Consider the following 13,208-nt stretch of genomic DNA (forward strand, 5'->3'; position numbering starts at 1 on the left):
CTCTGCGTAGGGTTTTGGGTGGGTAACTGCTGAAAAAGAAGGGCAGAGAAGCGTGTTAAACTGCGACTCTGCCTCCTGGTCTCAACTCTGGGTTGTCATGGATTTGGTCCACTAATAAACTTGGCCAGATTTCTAGAAATGAGAGCTGCTCCTTCCCAAGTGGGATGGATGCCGTCTCTCCGGATCAGACCAGGTCTTCCCCAGAAAGTCTGCCAATGATCAACAAAGCCCATATCGTTTGCTGGACACCACCTCGACAACCAGCGGCGGAATGACGACATGCGGCTATACATGTCATCACTGGTCAGATTTGGCAGGGGTCCAGAGAAAACTACGGTGTCCGACATTGTTTTTGCATATGTACACACCGACTCAACATTAATCTTAGTGACCTCCGACTGGCGTAACCGGGAGTCATTACCGGCGACGTGAATAACAGTCTTACTGTATTTACGTTTATCCTTAGCCAGCAGTTTCAAATAAGACTCAATGTCGCCCGCTCTGGCCCCAGGGATGCACTTAACTATGGCCGCTGGCTTCGCTAACTTCACGTTTCTCAAAATGGAGCTGCCAATGATCAGAGTTGGTTTCTCAGCGGGTGTGTCACTGAGTGGGGAAAATCTGTTAGAAACGTGAACAGGTTGATGATGCCCCGTGGACTTTGAATGCTTACGACTATTCCTCCTTCGGACAGTCACCCAGCCCCCCCCCCTTTCCTGGCTGCACAGGAGATGCTGGGGGACGGCTACCACAGTCTAACTCAGGCCGTTCCGCACCGACTACCGGGGACTGGCTAGCTACAGTAGCTAAAGACTGATCTACCAAGGTGCGGAGCTGGACTTCTAAATCACTGAGCCTCGCCTCCATGTCTATAAATAAACTACACTTATTACATGTACCATTACCGCTAAAGGAGGCAGAGGAGTAACTGAACATCTGACACACCGAGCAGGAGAAAGTGGGAGAGAGAGAGGAGAAGGAGAAGCCATCGCTAGCTGCTAAGCTAAAGTCACTAACGGCTAAGCTAAAGTACTGTAGCGTTAGCTACCAAAACTTTAGAACAACTATGAGATTGAACAGCAGTCACTAAAAGATGGAAAGAACTGTGAGTGCTTAGGCAAAATTACTGTAAAGAATAAGTGTTTAGCGAACAGTTGGCCGCTGTAATCAAACAAATGTAACTGTTATTTAGCGAGAGCAGCACAACACGGTACCAACACACAAGCACCGGAAACGGAAATGAGTCGACACGCTTACTGCAAAACGTCAGCAGTACGTCAGCACTCGTCAGCCTTACACGCCTTCATCTCTCTATCAATAAATAGATACAAAAATGTTTGTTTATGCTGTCAATTATAGATCTTCGAAATAAAATTGGAATGGCCAAAATTAGAATCGTCCGTTTGTTTGAACCCACCCATTTTTCAAGTGAGCAAAAGTACTGGAACATGTGACTGACGGATGTTTCTTGTTGCCCAGGTGTTGCCTTTTAGGTTGATTGTCCAACATTAAACAGCTCTGCATGACTAGTCGAAGTTTTCATCCTTGGTTCAAACCTATAAAGACTGCATTTCCTGTTAAAGAGGATAAAACAACATGAAGACCAGAGAGCTGTCTATGGGAGAAAAGCAAGCCACTGTCAAGCTGAGCAAAGAAGGAAAATCGACCAGAGCCATTGGACAAACATTGGGCATAGCAAGCACAACAATTTGGAATGTCCTGAAAAAGAAAGAAACTACTGGTGTACTGAGCAACAGACGTCCAACAGGTCGGCCAAGGAAAACAACAGTAGTAGATGACAGAAATATGATGAGAGCTGTGAAGAAAACCTCCAAAACATTGTGACATCAGCAACAACCTCCACAGAGCAGGGTGAAGGGATCACAATCCACTGTTGGAAGAGCAGAAATATAGAGGAGGAGATGGATGCAGAAGAATGTAGTACAGTGTCTGTGTGTGTATGTGTGACAGAGGGACAAATATAAAAAGCTTCAAGTAGTCTAATATAATTTAATCATATATTGTATTGATTCAAATTATTAAAATATCTGACTTTACTCTCACTATCTGTTCCTGCTTCTCTATCATATTTATAGTGTGTGATTTGCAAAATACCTATCATAGCCTACATCACATGTCATAGGGTGACCAGACGCGTCCCTGGCTTCAGGTACAGTCCCCGTTTTTGGTTGCCTGTCCCTGGCTAAATACAGAAAAAACTCTGAATAGAAGTAATAGTATTAATTTAAAATAGAAAAAATTTGATTTGATCAAACTGGAAATGTCCCCGTTTTTCCCTTTTTCGGGGTGTTATGTTCCTATTTGATCTCGGACGTCTGGTCACTTTATATCATATATCAGAATATTCTATTACTGTTAAGCCCACTATGAATATTAAAATACACCGAAGCATGTATCCTGTTTAATAGCTACATGACCTTTGCAGCGTGAAAATCAGTTCGGTATTCAGTTCCATATGATTAATTAAATGGTCTGACAGCTCATTGCACCTGCCAAACAGATTATACTGAGTGGAGCACGGCTCGAAATTAAGACATTTCTACCGTACATCGCTCAAAGTATTCTGGGGGAAGACCCCCAAACCCCCTAACTGACATATTTCAGCACTGAATATTTATTCAAAATACTGTTTAAAGATCTCATCTTGTCCTTGTGACCCAAGTGTGTCTTGAGCTTAGATAGTTTATGACAAGTTATTACTTAACATTAACCATGTAGAGAATTTAATGAATGACAGGCAGGCAGACTATCCAAATAAAGTGTGACCTGTAAATATATTTGTTTTTATGTATTTATCTACTAACACTAATTTAAGCTAGTTTTTCCTTCAGGATCAGGGGGGTGGGGGTGGGTATAGTGAAATAAAAGAACAATGTTTCATAATAATGACTATGTCTGATTAACTTGCTTGTATGTGTGTATGCTTACAGTCTACAATTGTCTACAAGAACAAACTGACTTGACAGTAAATTAATGTACACTTTAAACACTTCCACAATATACCCTAAATAAAGACAATTTTTGTACATCTTTCTGTGTCTGTGAGTGTCAATGTATGTGTATTTTTAATCAGAATCACAGTCCATGCTTGAAGTGGGACAGTACCAGCACTTTAACATTTTACTCTTTGGCATACCGGGACCTTTTCCTCATGCATTGGCACTTCTCAAAAGCTGCCTGTGCTCTTTTCTACCATCTCCATCAACGAAGACTGAGTAGGGAAAAGATTGGGGGCCAATAATGTGGATGGGGAGTACTGGTCTCAGTGCTAACAAATGAAAGCTGGTAACCCTGCATAGAGCACTCTGTGAAAATATTAAAATCAAGAAAGTTCCTAGTTGTATGTATGGGGGATAGTTGTAACACTTTTAAAAGTGTCAGCCACTGTTTAGCTAGCTGTATTGACATAGTGGTTTGAAATTAGCAGGGGAAAAATGCATCAAGAAACTAAAATTCAATCTAATACAAGTGAAACTCGAAAAATTAGCATATCGTGCAAAAGCTCATTTATTTCAGTAATTCAACTTAAAAGGTGAAACCTCCCCAAACCTCCCTTATTTGATATAATTTTGATGATTATTGCGTACAGCTTATGAAAACTCTCAGAAAATTAGAATATTGTGAAAAGGTTCAGTATTGTAGGCTCAAAGTGTCACACTCTAATCAGCTAATTAATCCAAAACACCTGCAAAGGGTTCCTGAGCCTTTAATTGGTCTCTCAGTCTGATTCAGTGGAATTCACAATCATGGGGAAGACTGCTGACATGACAGTCGTGCAGAAAACCATTATTGACACCCTCCACAAGGAGGGAAAGAAGTGGGATGTTCTCAAAGTGCTGTATCAAGTCACATTAATAGAAAGTTAAGTGGAAGGGAAAAGTGTGGAAGAAAAAGGAGCACAAGCAGCAGGGATGACCGGAGCCTGGAGAGGATTGTCAGGAAAAGGCCATTCAAACGTGTGGGTGAGCTTCACAAGGAGTGGACTGAGGCTGGAGTTACTGCATCAAGAGCCACCACACGCAGACGGGTCCTGGAAATGGGCTTCAAATGTTGTATTCCTCTTGTCAAGCCGCTCCTGAACAACAAACAGCGTCAGAAGCGTCTGTAGTATCCACCAATACTTATGCATTTGACTCATAACAGTTCAAAATAGCACTGTAGCAGCAAGACAGAGGGTCAGTGACCTTTGGGGAGGTGTTCTACGGGGAGTGCAGTGATTGGTGGTTATGTAGGGACTGAACCCTTCTATAGAATTTGACTTCTAACCCCTTGTTTTGTTACCTCAGAATAGTACTGCACCCTTCTATCGGTTTGACCTTTTACTTTGCAGACTCAAACCCCTCTATGGTATCTTACAGATACCTAAACATATACTATATAAGCTATGTTTGATGTACAGAGAGACAGAGTGGCCATCAGGCTGGGTCACTCTCCAAGCTGCTGCAGAGCTTGTAATTGATGCTGAACTCTTCGATTTAATAAACTTTTATGATCAAGAACAGTGTCAAGCGGGGTTTCCTCTCAACACATCATCGCAGCATTATTGCTCGGACACCACACGTCTTACCTGGGCTAAAGATAAAAAGAACCGGTCTGTTTCTCTGTGGTCCAAAGTCCTCTTTTCTGATGAGAGCAAATTTTGCATCTCATTTGGAAACCAAGGTCCCAGAGTCTGGAGGAAGAATGGAGAGGCACACAATCCAAGATGCTTGAAGTCCAGTGTGAAGTTTCCACAGTCTGTGTTGGTTTGGGGAGCCATGTCATCTGCTGCTGTTGGTCAACTGTGCTTTATTAAGTCCAGAGTCAGCGCAGCCGTCTACCAGGACATTTTAGAGAAATTTATGCTTCCTTCAGCAGACAAGCTTTATGGAGATGCTGACTTCATTTTCCAGCAGGACTTGGCACCTGCCCACACTGCCAAAAGTACCAAAACCTGGTTCAATGACCATGGGATTACTGTGCTTGATTGGCCAGCAAACTCACCTGACCTGAATTGCCAAGAGAAAGATGAAAGACATGACACCGAAAAATGCAGAAGAGCTGAAGGCCGCTATTGGAGCATCCTGGTCTTCCATAACACCTCAGCTGTGCCACAGGCTGATAGCATCCATGCCACGCGAGGCAGTAATTCATGCAAAAGGGACCCAAACCAAGTACTGAGTACATATGCATGATTATACTTTTCACAGGGCTGAGATTTCTGTATTTAAAATCCTTTTTTTTTTTTGATTTCATGTAATATTCTAATTTTCTGAGATTTTGAATTTGGGGTTTTCATAAGCTGTACGCAATAATCATCGAAATTATATCAACTAAAGGCTTGAAATATCTCACTTTGCATGTAATGAGTCTATATAATATATTAGTTTCACCTTTAAGTTGAATTACTGAAATAAATGAGCTTTTGCACGATATGCTAATTTTTGAGTTTCACCTGTATAAGTCTAACAATTGTATCTGCAATGGTATAGATACTAAACAAAATATAGTCTAGGTCACTCTAGCTTACTTTCTTACCTCAAAATCAATTTTTTCTCTAAATATGCTGAATAACTGTTTCCAGCCTTGACAGCCACCATGCCTGATCAGGGAGGAAGTAGGTAAATATTGAAATGATCACATGATTCCTATCTTATCTCTAATTAGTGGAATTGGTGTTCTCTCACCATGTTACAACCATACCCGCGGTCTCCCCTACAATTCTGAGACAGTAATATTGTAATATAACTAATTACTTCTTCTATTGTTTAAGTAGCGCAATCAAGGGTGCACACTTGGTAGCTCTACTCTTCTTAAAACATACATTTAAACCAGGGGCGTTTCCAGCCTCTTGAAACATTGGGGGCTTAGCCCAGCCCAGAAATCTTTCATGTTTTCACCCCACCCCGTGTTGCCGCCTACCCAAAGTACATCTATAAAGCAACAGTAAATTACCTCCACACAGTAACTCTAACAACTGTCTTATTTTCTGAAAATAATTAACACTGATAATATTAACTCGTGGCGGTCTGGGGGTCCTTCCCTTGAAAATTTCTTAATTTCCTGCATTCTGGTGAATTGTTTTGCACCATGTTATTGAAGAAATGTCTGAGGTTACAATCCAAAATAAAATAAAATATAGTGTAATATAATGCATAAAGGCTGTCAGGCATTCTCTATTGCTTTCAGATATGTTTCTCCTGAATCAACTTTTCTCATTTAATTTAATCCCAGCTGAGTCTACATACATGCAGGCATGCCTGAAGTAGCCTAAAGTCTTTTCAAATGTGCATATGGCACCTTTTCACTTCAAAGATAAATTAGCTTAATTAATTAGAATTCAGTTTTAAAAAAAGTTTATGAGGAAAAATGTGATAGGGGAGGTCAGGGATCCTCCCCCAGAAGAGTTTGAGCATTAAACACCTAATTTCTTGAATTCTGAAGACATTTTCTGCACCAATTTATGGTGCAAATGTCTTTATTTTTATAAAGGGAAGGACACAAATGAGGTGGCTTTTTAGCTATACTTTTTTTTAAATAGAGATTTATTCAATATTTACACTGCAATGCAGGTTTATTGTGCAAATAAACCTTTCTCATAGCATTTTTATTTGTTAATTAACATTTCTTGGTGCAAGCTATTTTTCAGAACATTTTTAATACTTTCAAAAAGTGGAGGCCAGTGTAAATGACACTCTCTCCCTGCTCCCTCCCTAGTAGTATTATGAATGACTCTGCATTTAAAAATTAGCGTTTGATCTGTATCTTTTTCAGATGTAATTGAGGAAGAAGCTGACTATAATACAGCAGCAGGAGCTGTAGATAAAATGGCAGCCACTGATTCCTCCTTTGTACAAAATAGTTTTACATTTTTAGTATAGTAAAGTATGTCTAGTATTGTTTTGGAGCAGATGTACAGCCAGGCTGGGCCAGTTATGCCTGGTCCCCACCTTCACCAGCTTTTTAAACAAAAAATACTCCATTGTCATCCACTATCTGACGCGTTTTTAGCAAGCCTCTGTCGGCTTTTATGTCATCCACTATCTGACGCGTTTTTAGCAAGCCTCTGTCGGCTTTTATGTCATCCACTATCTGATGTGTTTTTAGCAAGCCTCTGTCGGCTTTTATGTCATCCACTATCTGATGTGTTTTTAGCAAGCCTCTGTCGGCTTTTATGTCACCCACAGTGACAACAGTAGATAACAGCAGACCAAAACATGCACCTGTCACAGCAGATTTTGAACACCTGCAGCCTCCCCTGTAGTCATAAATATACAGTAGATAAGTTGAACAAGGCGTGCGTAGTCTCAGTGTCTGCTTTCAATGCTCCCACTCAGGGATCTAAACACAGTGAGATTGTTTCTGTATTCATGACTATAGTTCAGCATTTATAAGTAAAGACAAGGCACATCTAGGTAAAAAGATAAAAAAAATATTTAAGGATAATCACTGATGTTTTTTGTCTGCACTGCTCCCCCTCTCAGTGTTATAGGCATGCCGTCTGCTGATCAAGCTATTTTAACCATAACCTGACTTTGTGGAATAAGCTGGTGTATTTTGTGCTGTGTGCTAGAGATAGGACATTCTTACTATGATGGACTGTATTGATGTTTTGTAACACAGTTTTCACTAATTCTGCTTCTACATTTTCCTTAGCTGGTGTTTTTGATGCTGCCTTGCTGTCTTACTGTGCTTCCTCACTCTGCTATCAAAGCACACATGCTTGCTTACACACATACATGTGCTACTGCTGAGACTGGGCAGTTAGATACAAAAAGGAGCACACACACTCAGAGCTATAGAGTTCTAACACTGTGATCCTAACTTTACACTATAAAATAACACTTTAAATGATGAGAATCGCTCTAGTAATTAATGATAACAATTTAGGCTATAGTGCTCTAAAATAATTCACAACACTTGTCTTCTTCAGTTAGATATGATGTGTCAGAGACTTTTTTTTGCAATATAGTGGAATGACTCATGATACTGTTGTTATGGACAAAATATCACAATGTTTCATGAATTACCCTGCGACTAAAAGACATTTACACACAACTTAGTTTGTCAAGAATAGCTCTAACACACAGCTCACATCAAAATCACAAACTGATGTTTTACATTTCTGTTTGTGTACATATAAAGAAAGTTGACAAATTATTAATTAGTGAGCTTTAGAGGGGTTGAAAGGTGTATTTGTTTTTATTTTGGACAGAGCCAGCCTAAGGGATTCCACAATGTCCAGTCCTAATGCTTGGGCTAATGCTTAACAAACTTAACACACAGATATAAAATCATATCATGTACATATTTCCTCAGTATTGATCAGTCCAGATCAATATATGTAAATAAATGTACAAGGGGGTACAGATGGTGAATGCTTTGCTCAGGGACCTTCATTTTACCATGGAAAAGCCATTTTAGGTATATATTATATAATGTAAGTGTATAAAAGAGTATGTGACTTTCCCCGTGTACCCTCCTCTCTCCTAATGCATGGTGGGCTCCAGCCCCCTTAACCCTGCAAAGGATAATCAGGTATGGAAAATGTATAAACATCATCCTTATCCTTGGTTTTTCTTGGTAAAAGCAGCTGATGGTGCAGCGTACCTCCTACCTCCAGGCCCAGAGACATCTTCAGCTGCAGCAGGCGTCGATTCTCCAGGAGAAAATCAATCTCCTCTTTCTCTGCCTCCAGGCCCTCCAAGTGCTCCTGCCAAAGCAGGAAGTGAAATATGAAAAGGAAGCGGTTAAAAAAAGGTATGAGAAAGCATTCACAGTGAAGTATAGTGGGTGAAAACAAACATTCTTTGTGCTACACTCATATTCTGTGGGCTGGTCTAATGTTTTAAGAGAATAAGGTTTTTATTCTAACTGTACTGATGTAAAGAAGGGTTTTGCTGAAAATTACAACAATGCTCTTGTAATACAGTTGCACAACTTAATACTTTTGTTTTGACTTGTCATTTCATATGGTACACATCCCTCAACAGTTTGTGATGTTTCCAGTCAGAATGCTTTATATGGCTCCTCTGTAAAAATTGGCTTGGGAAGTGTGCCTTCTTTCATTGTTGAGCTTTCTTCACCAGCGTGAAGATGTGAGATATCAAAGCTGAAGTACAGGGCCCTTACTTTTTCTGTAGCATCCAGGGCTGGACTGGTAATCTGGCATACCAGGCAAATGCCCGGGGGGCCGATGAACCTTTGGGGCCTGTGTAACAACATTATTTAACTGTTTTTAAAAAATGGGCCAACAGTCGACCCATAGAGCACAGACAGAGGCCCATTGGGTAATTTTCACTTTTTGAAAGATTTTGGTAAATATGTTTTGAAAAATAACAATAACAATAACAATAAAAGTGCTGTGAGAAAGGTTTATTTGCACAATAAGCCTGCAAAGCAATGTAAATACAAAAGAAACCTCATTGTCCAAAAAAAGTGATTACTGCATTATATTTTTAAATTTTGAATAGTCAGGTGCCATCTGAATTTTGTGCTTCTCTTTATATAAAGAAATTTCCACCATAAATTGATGCAGAAAATGTCTCCAGAATGCAGGAAATTAAATGTGGTGTGAGAGACCCAGGTTCAATCCCCCACTGTGACCCATCTACCATTGTGAGCAAGAAACTAGTTGCTCCAGAGGCGTGCGACCTCTGACATGTATAGCTTTGGATAAAAGCGTCAGCTAAATGAATAAATGTGCGCGTTCATGCGGAGCGTCTGCCACATTGAGTGGCATCTGAAACCAGTGAGGGCGTAGTGAGTTGTTAAACCCTCAGTGAGCAGGTGTGTAACACCCTTTGCTGCACGATGTGGGACCTTTCTATCACATGTGAGTTCCGTGTGACCGTGTGACTGCCGGTTAACATGTAGGATTTTTAAATTCCGAAACTACACTAACATATCATATCAGTATTCGCAGGTTAACAGCAAAGCCCAAAGGTTATTTTTTGTTCTCTTGTCTGATAGACCATAAAACTGTTGTTGTTATTGAATCGTATTCAACTCATGCGGAAATCTTAAAGGACAGAATAGAACATGGCATAACTAGATACACAGGGGGATCATGTAACAAGCAACAAAGGCATTAAAGAAAAATAGTTACGTCTTTATACAACTGTTTTAAATTCTTCAGACTATATAATTCTTCAATATAATATTTGATTTATATTGAAATGTTGCATTTGTGAATGTAATATTTTTCATTTAAGAAAAAGAGGTTTAAATATATAGCCTAGACTTTTTTACAATGAATATCAATATTTTCATAAAAGAATATATTCTATTCTATTCTATTCTAATATATTCTTTTTTGTGATGTCTAAAGTCACGTTCTTAAAGAAATATTCAACACAAACACAAAATTAATGACAAATGCTTTCAGTTTCGTTATAGCAAAAAAAAACACTTTTCCTCAAAATTAATCCTCAATCTTAATACAACTGTTGTTTATTTGATACACGTATTATAGCAGTGAGTAGGCCTAGGCTACAACGGTAATGTCAGATCCTACTTACGCTGGGGGGAAAGGGTAGTTCATCCGAAGGTTGGCTGCTGTATGTAAACCCTGCGCGGGAGGGGAGCTCAGTTTGGCTGTGAGTTCACTCCGTGTCGGAGTGGAAGTGGTGAGGGTCTAGTTTCGGAAAGGCCCAAAGTGATGCCCTTGGGTGGGGTGTGTGCCATGCCATAGTGACAATGATTATGATTACAATCACAACACTATCACCTTCTGTTGGTGATCACTCACTGTCATACAGCGCTGCATAAGCTGTTAGACATTGTTTTTGTAGCTAGCATAGTTTCCTATTGCAGTCTTAACAGCAGCTAACTGTCCTAACAGCTGAGGTGAGGTTATTTTTATTTAACATCGCATTGGCCAACCCCACACTGCTGTGAAAAAGACTTGTAGGCTATACTTTAGTATGAGTTGTGTACTCCATGGCCACCTCTGATCACCAGGGATTCAGTAAATGAGTGCAAATGAGTACACCGATTCACTTCCACTGGTACACTTATCCACAGCACATACCATTCAGCTGGTTTGGGGGAAAATTACAGGGAAGATTATACATGGAAGGATGGTGTATTGGTGAGGGGTGGCCGGCCGATTTTGATGGGCCACCTGGACCAAAAATGCCAGGGCCGATTTTTTGTCCCCGTCCGGCCCTGGTAGCATCCCTGCATGTATTGAAGTTCTGCTCCCACCTGGAGTTGCTGGATCTCTCAGCTTTATTTGTCTTCCTGTTGGGCTGCAGAACACCATAACCTTATTAACACCAAACACCTCAGCAGGCTGGGCACCACCTACAGTATCTGCAGAGTAAAGGGGAATGACTTTCTACAAAGATAGTAATAAAATCTTCAGTTTCATATTTTAAGGCCTTGCACTGTGTGGGTACTCAGTGATGCAGGGAAGGCTTTAGCTTCACCTCTCCATCTCCATCTCCATCTAGTGGGCATCTCAACACTAACAGCCTGCCATAACCCAGTATTACAAGATGACGCTGCTAAGTGCAAATTACTCTGGAATAGCGATGATCTAATAAAAACTAGAAAGGTATCAAATAACTTAGTGTGCTTGAAATTTGCTTTATTACTTGTTTTTTGCATCAGAGAGAGAAAACCATTTGTGTATTAGCGTAAAGGTTGAAAAAGATGTCTTGCAACCAGACTGATTTGAAGCCCAAAATCAGTTTTATTAAATTATGTTTCCCAAGATCATGTGCCTTTGAGGAAGGCCTGCTTCAAAAGGGTGTTGATCTATGATTGAGCCTAGCCTCAGTGAAGAACCACATTTTAATGTTCCTCTTTTGATAAGGAGGCACTACAAAGACATGCAATATAAATGCTGACAAAGTTCTGCTTTTATTACTTATATACTTGTAGCATAGTGGACCAGAGGGGGTGTGGGATTGAATTAAAACTAAGCCACCTAGGGAATTGCACCCCAGGAACTACTATTTGAACATTTGAAGGAGAATAAAGAAGGCACAGAGGAACATTACTGATGAGGCAGAGGCATGTTTCAAAATATACCAAAATGTATTTATTTTTTATAAGCAATAAAAATAAACTGGAACAGGAATTGCTGAAAGAAAAGGAAACAGCAAGAAAATAGTAGATAAAGGAATTTCTTTATTACAATTAGTTTTAAAAAAAGGCCTTCATATATTCAAATAAAAATAAAGAACTTTTATATTCAGCTCCCTAAAATATCTTTAAAAAAACTAAGCAGAGGTCACTAGTGGAGAGGCAGACTACACTGAGTGCTACCATTAAGTGCAGCTCTACAAACCTCAAAGCATTACTCACGGCAAAATGGTGCAGTCTATATTGTGTCCCTGTGCAATTATTTACAAAAGTGAAGGGACCTTGCCACGGGTACCTAGCCTCCCAACAAGATGGCACCCTGCTCAAAAATATAAACTAAATACAAAATGAATCAGAAACAAATTAACATAAAGTGTCTCAGTTGGCTGGATGAAGGGCAAACTATATCACATAAACCCACAACAATATACAACTAAAACAATATACAAATCTAAACTAAATTAACAAAAGTTAGACAAAATAACTAAATGGGAAAAAACAAGCTAAAACAAACACTAAACTAGAACAAAACTTAAAACAAAATGGCAAAACCAAGAAACTGAATGGGCAAAACAGTAGTGGTCTAAAACAAAGAGGAACCTGGAAAAGTGATGGAAACAATTAGCTAGGCTTAAATTAATATGTTAAAATACATTTAAAACTGCAATCTGCTCACCACCTCTAAGATGGGTCATGAAGATACAACAATCAACGGTCATGGGGAAGGAGAAAAGGAGGTTCCTACAGTGTTTCAAACAGCAGGTAAGCTACATAATCAACTGTTGAGGGAAAAAGATGTGCCTGAAAGTTTTCGCATACCTGGGCAACAAACACCAACCATAACCACAGCAGGGACAGATCAGGAAGCAGAGGGAGAACAAGGGAACCATAGACTGTATATAAGAAATGGACATAGTCATCGTGACGTCACCCTTTGGTTTGTGGACTGCCGTTTTGAAGCTTCGAGTTTGGCCAATATGTCGCTGCCATGTTGAGATTTTGCAACTCGGAAGTGACCATATTTGGACAAGACGGCGGAGCTAACGGCTGTGTGTGGAGCTAGCTAGCTTGCTTAGCTAGGTGCAACTGTATGTCACGTTAACTGTAATTTTAAC

The sequence above is a fragment of the Micropterus salmoides genome, unplaced genomic scaffold, assembly GCF_014851395.1.
Source record: "Micropterus salmoides isolate LMB-PRFRI ecotype aquatic unplaced genomic scaffold, ASM1485139v1 Ms_hic_scaffold_11, whole genome shotgun sequence".
In the NCBI taxonomy this organism is placed as follows: Eukaryota; Metazoa; Chordata; class Actinopteri; order Centrarchiformes; family Centrarchidae; genus Micropterus; species Micropterus salmoides.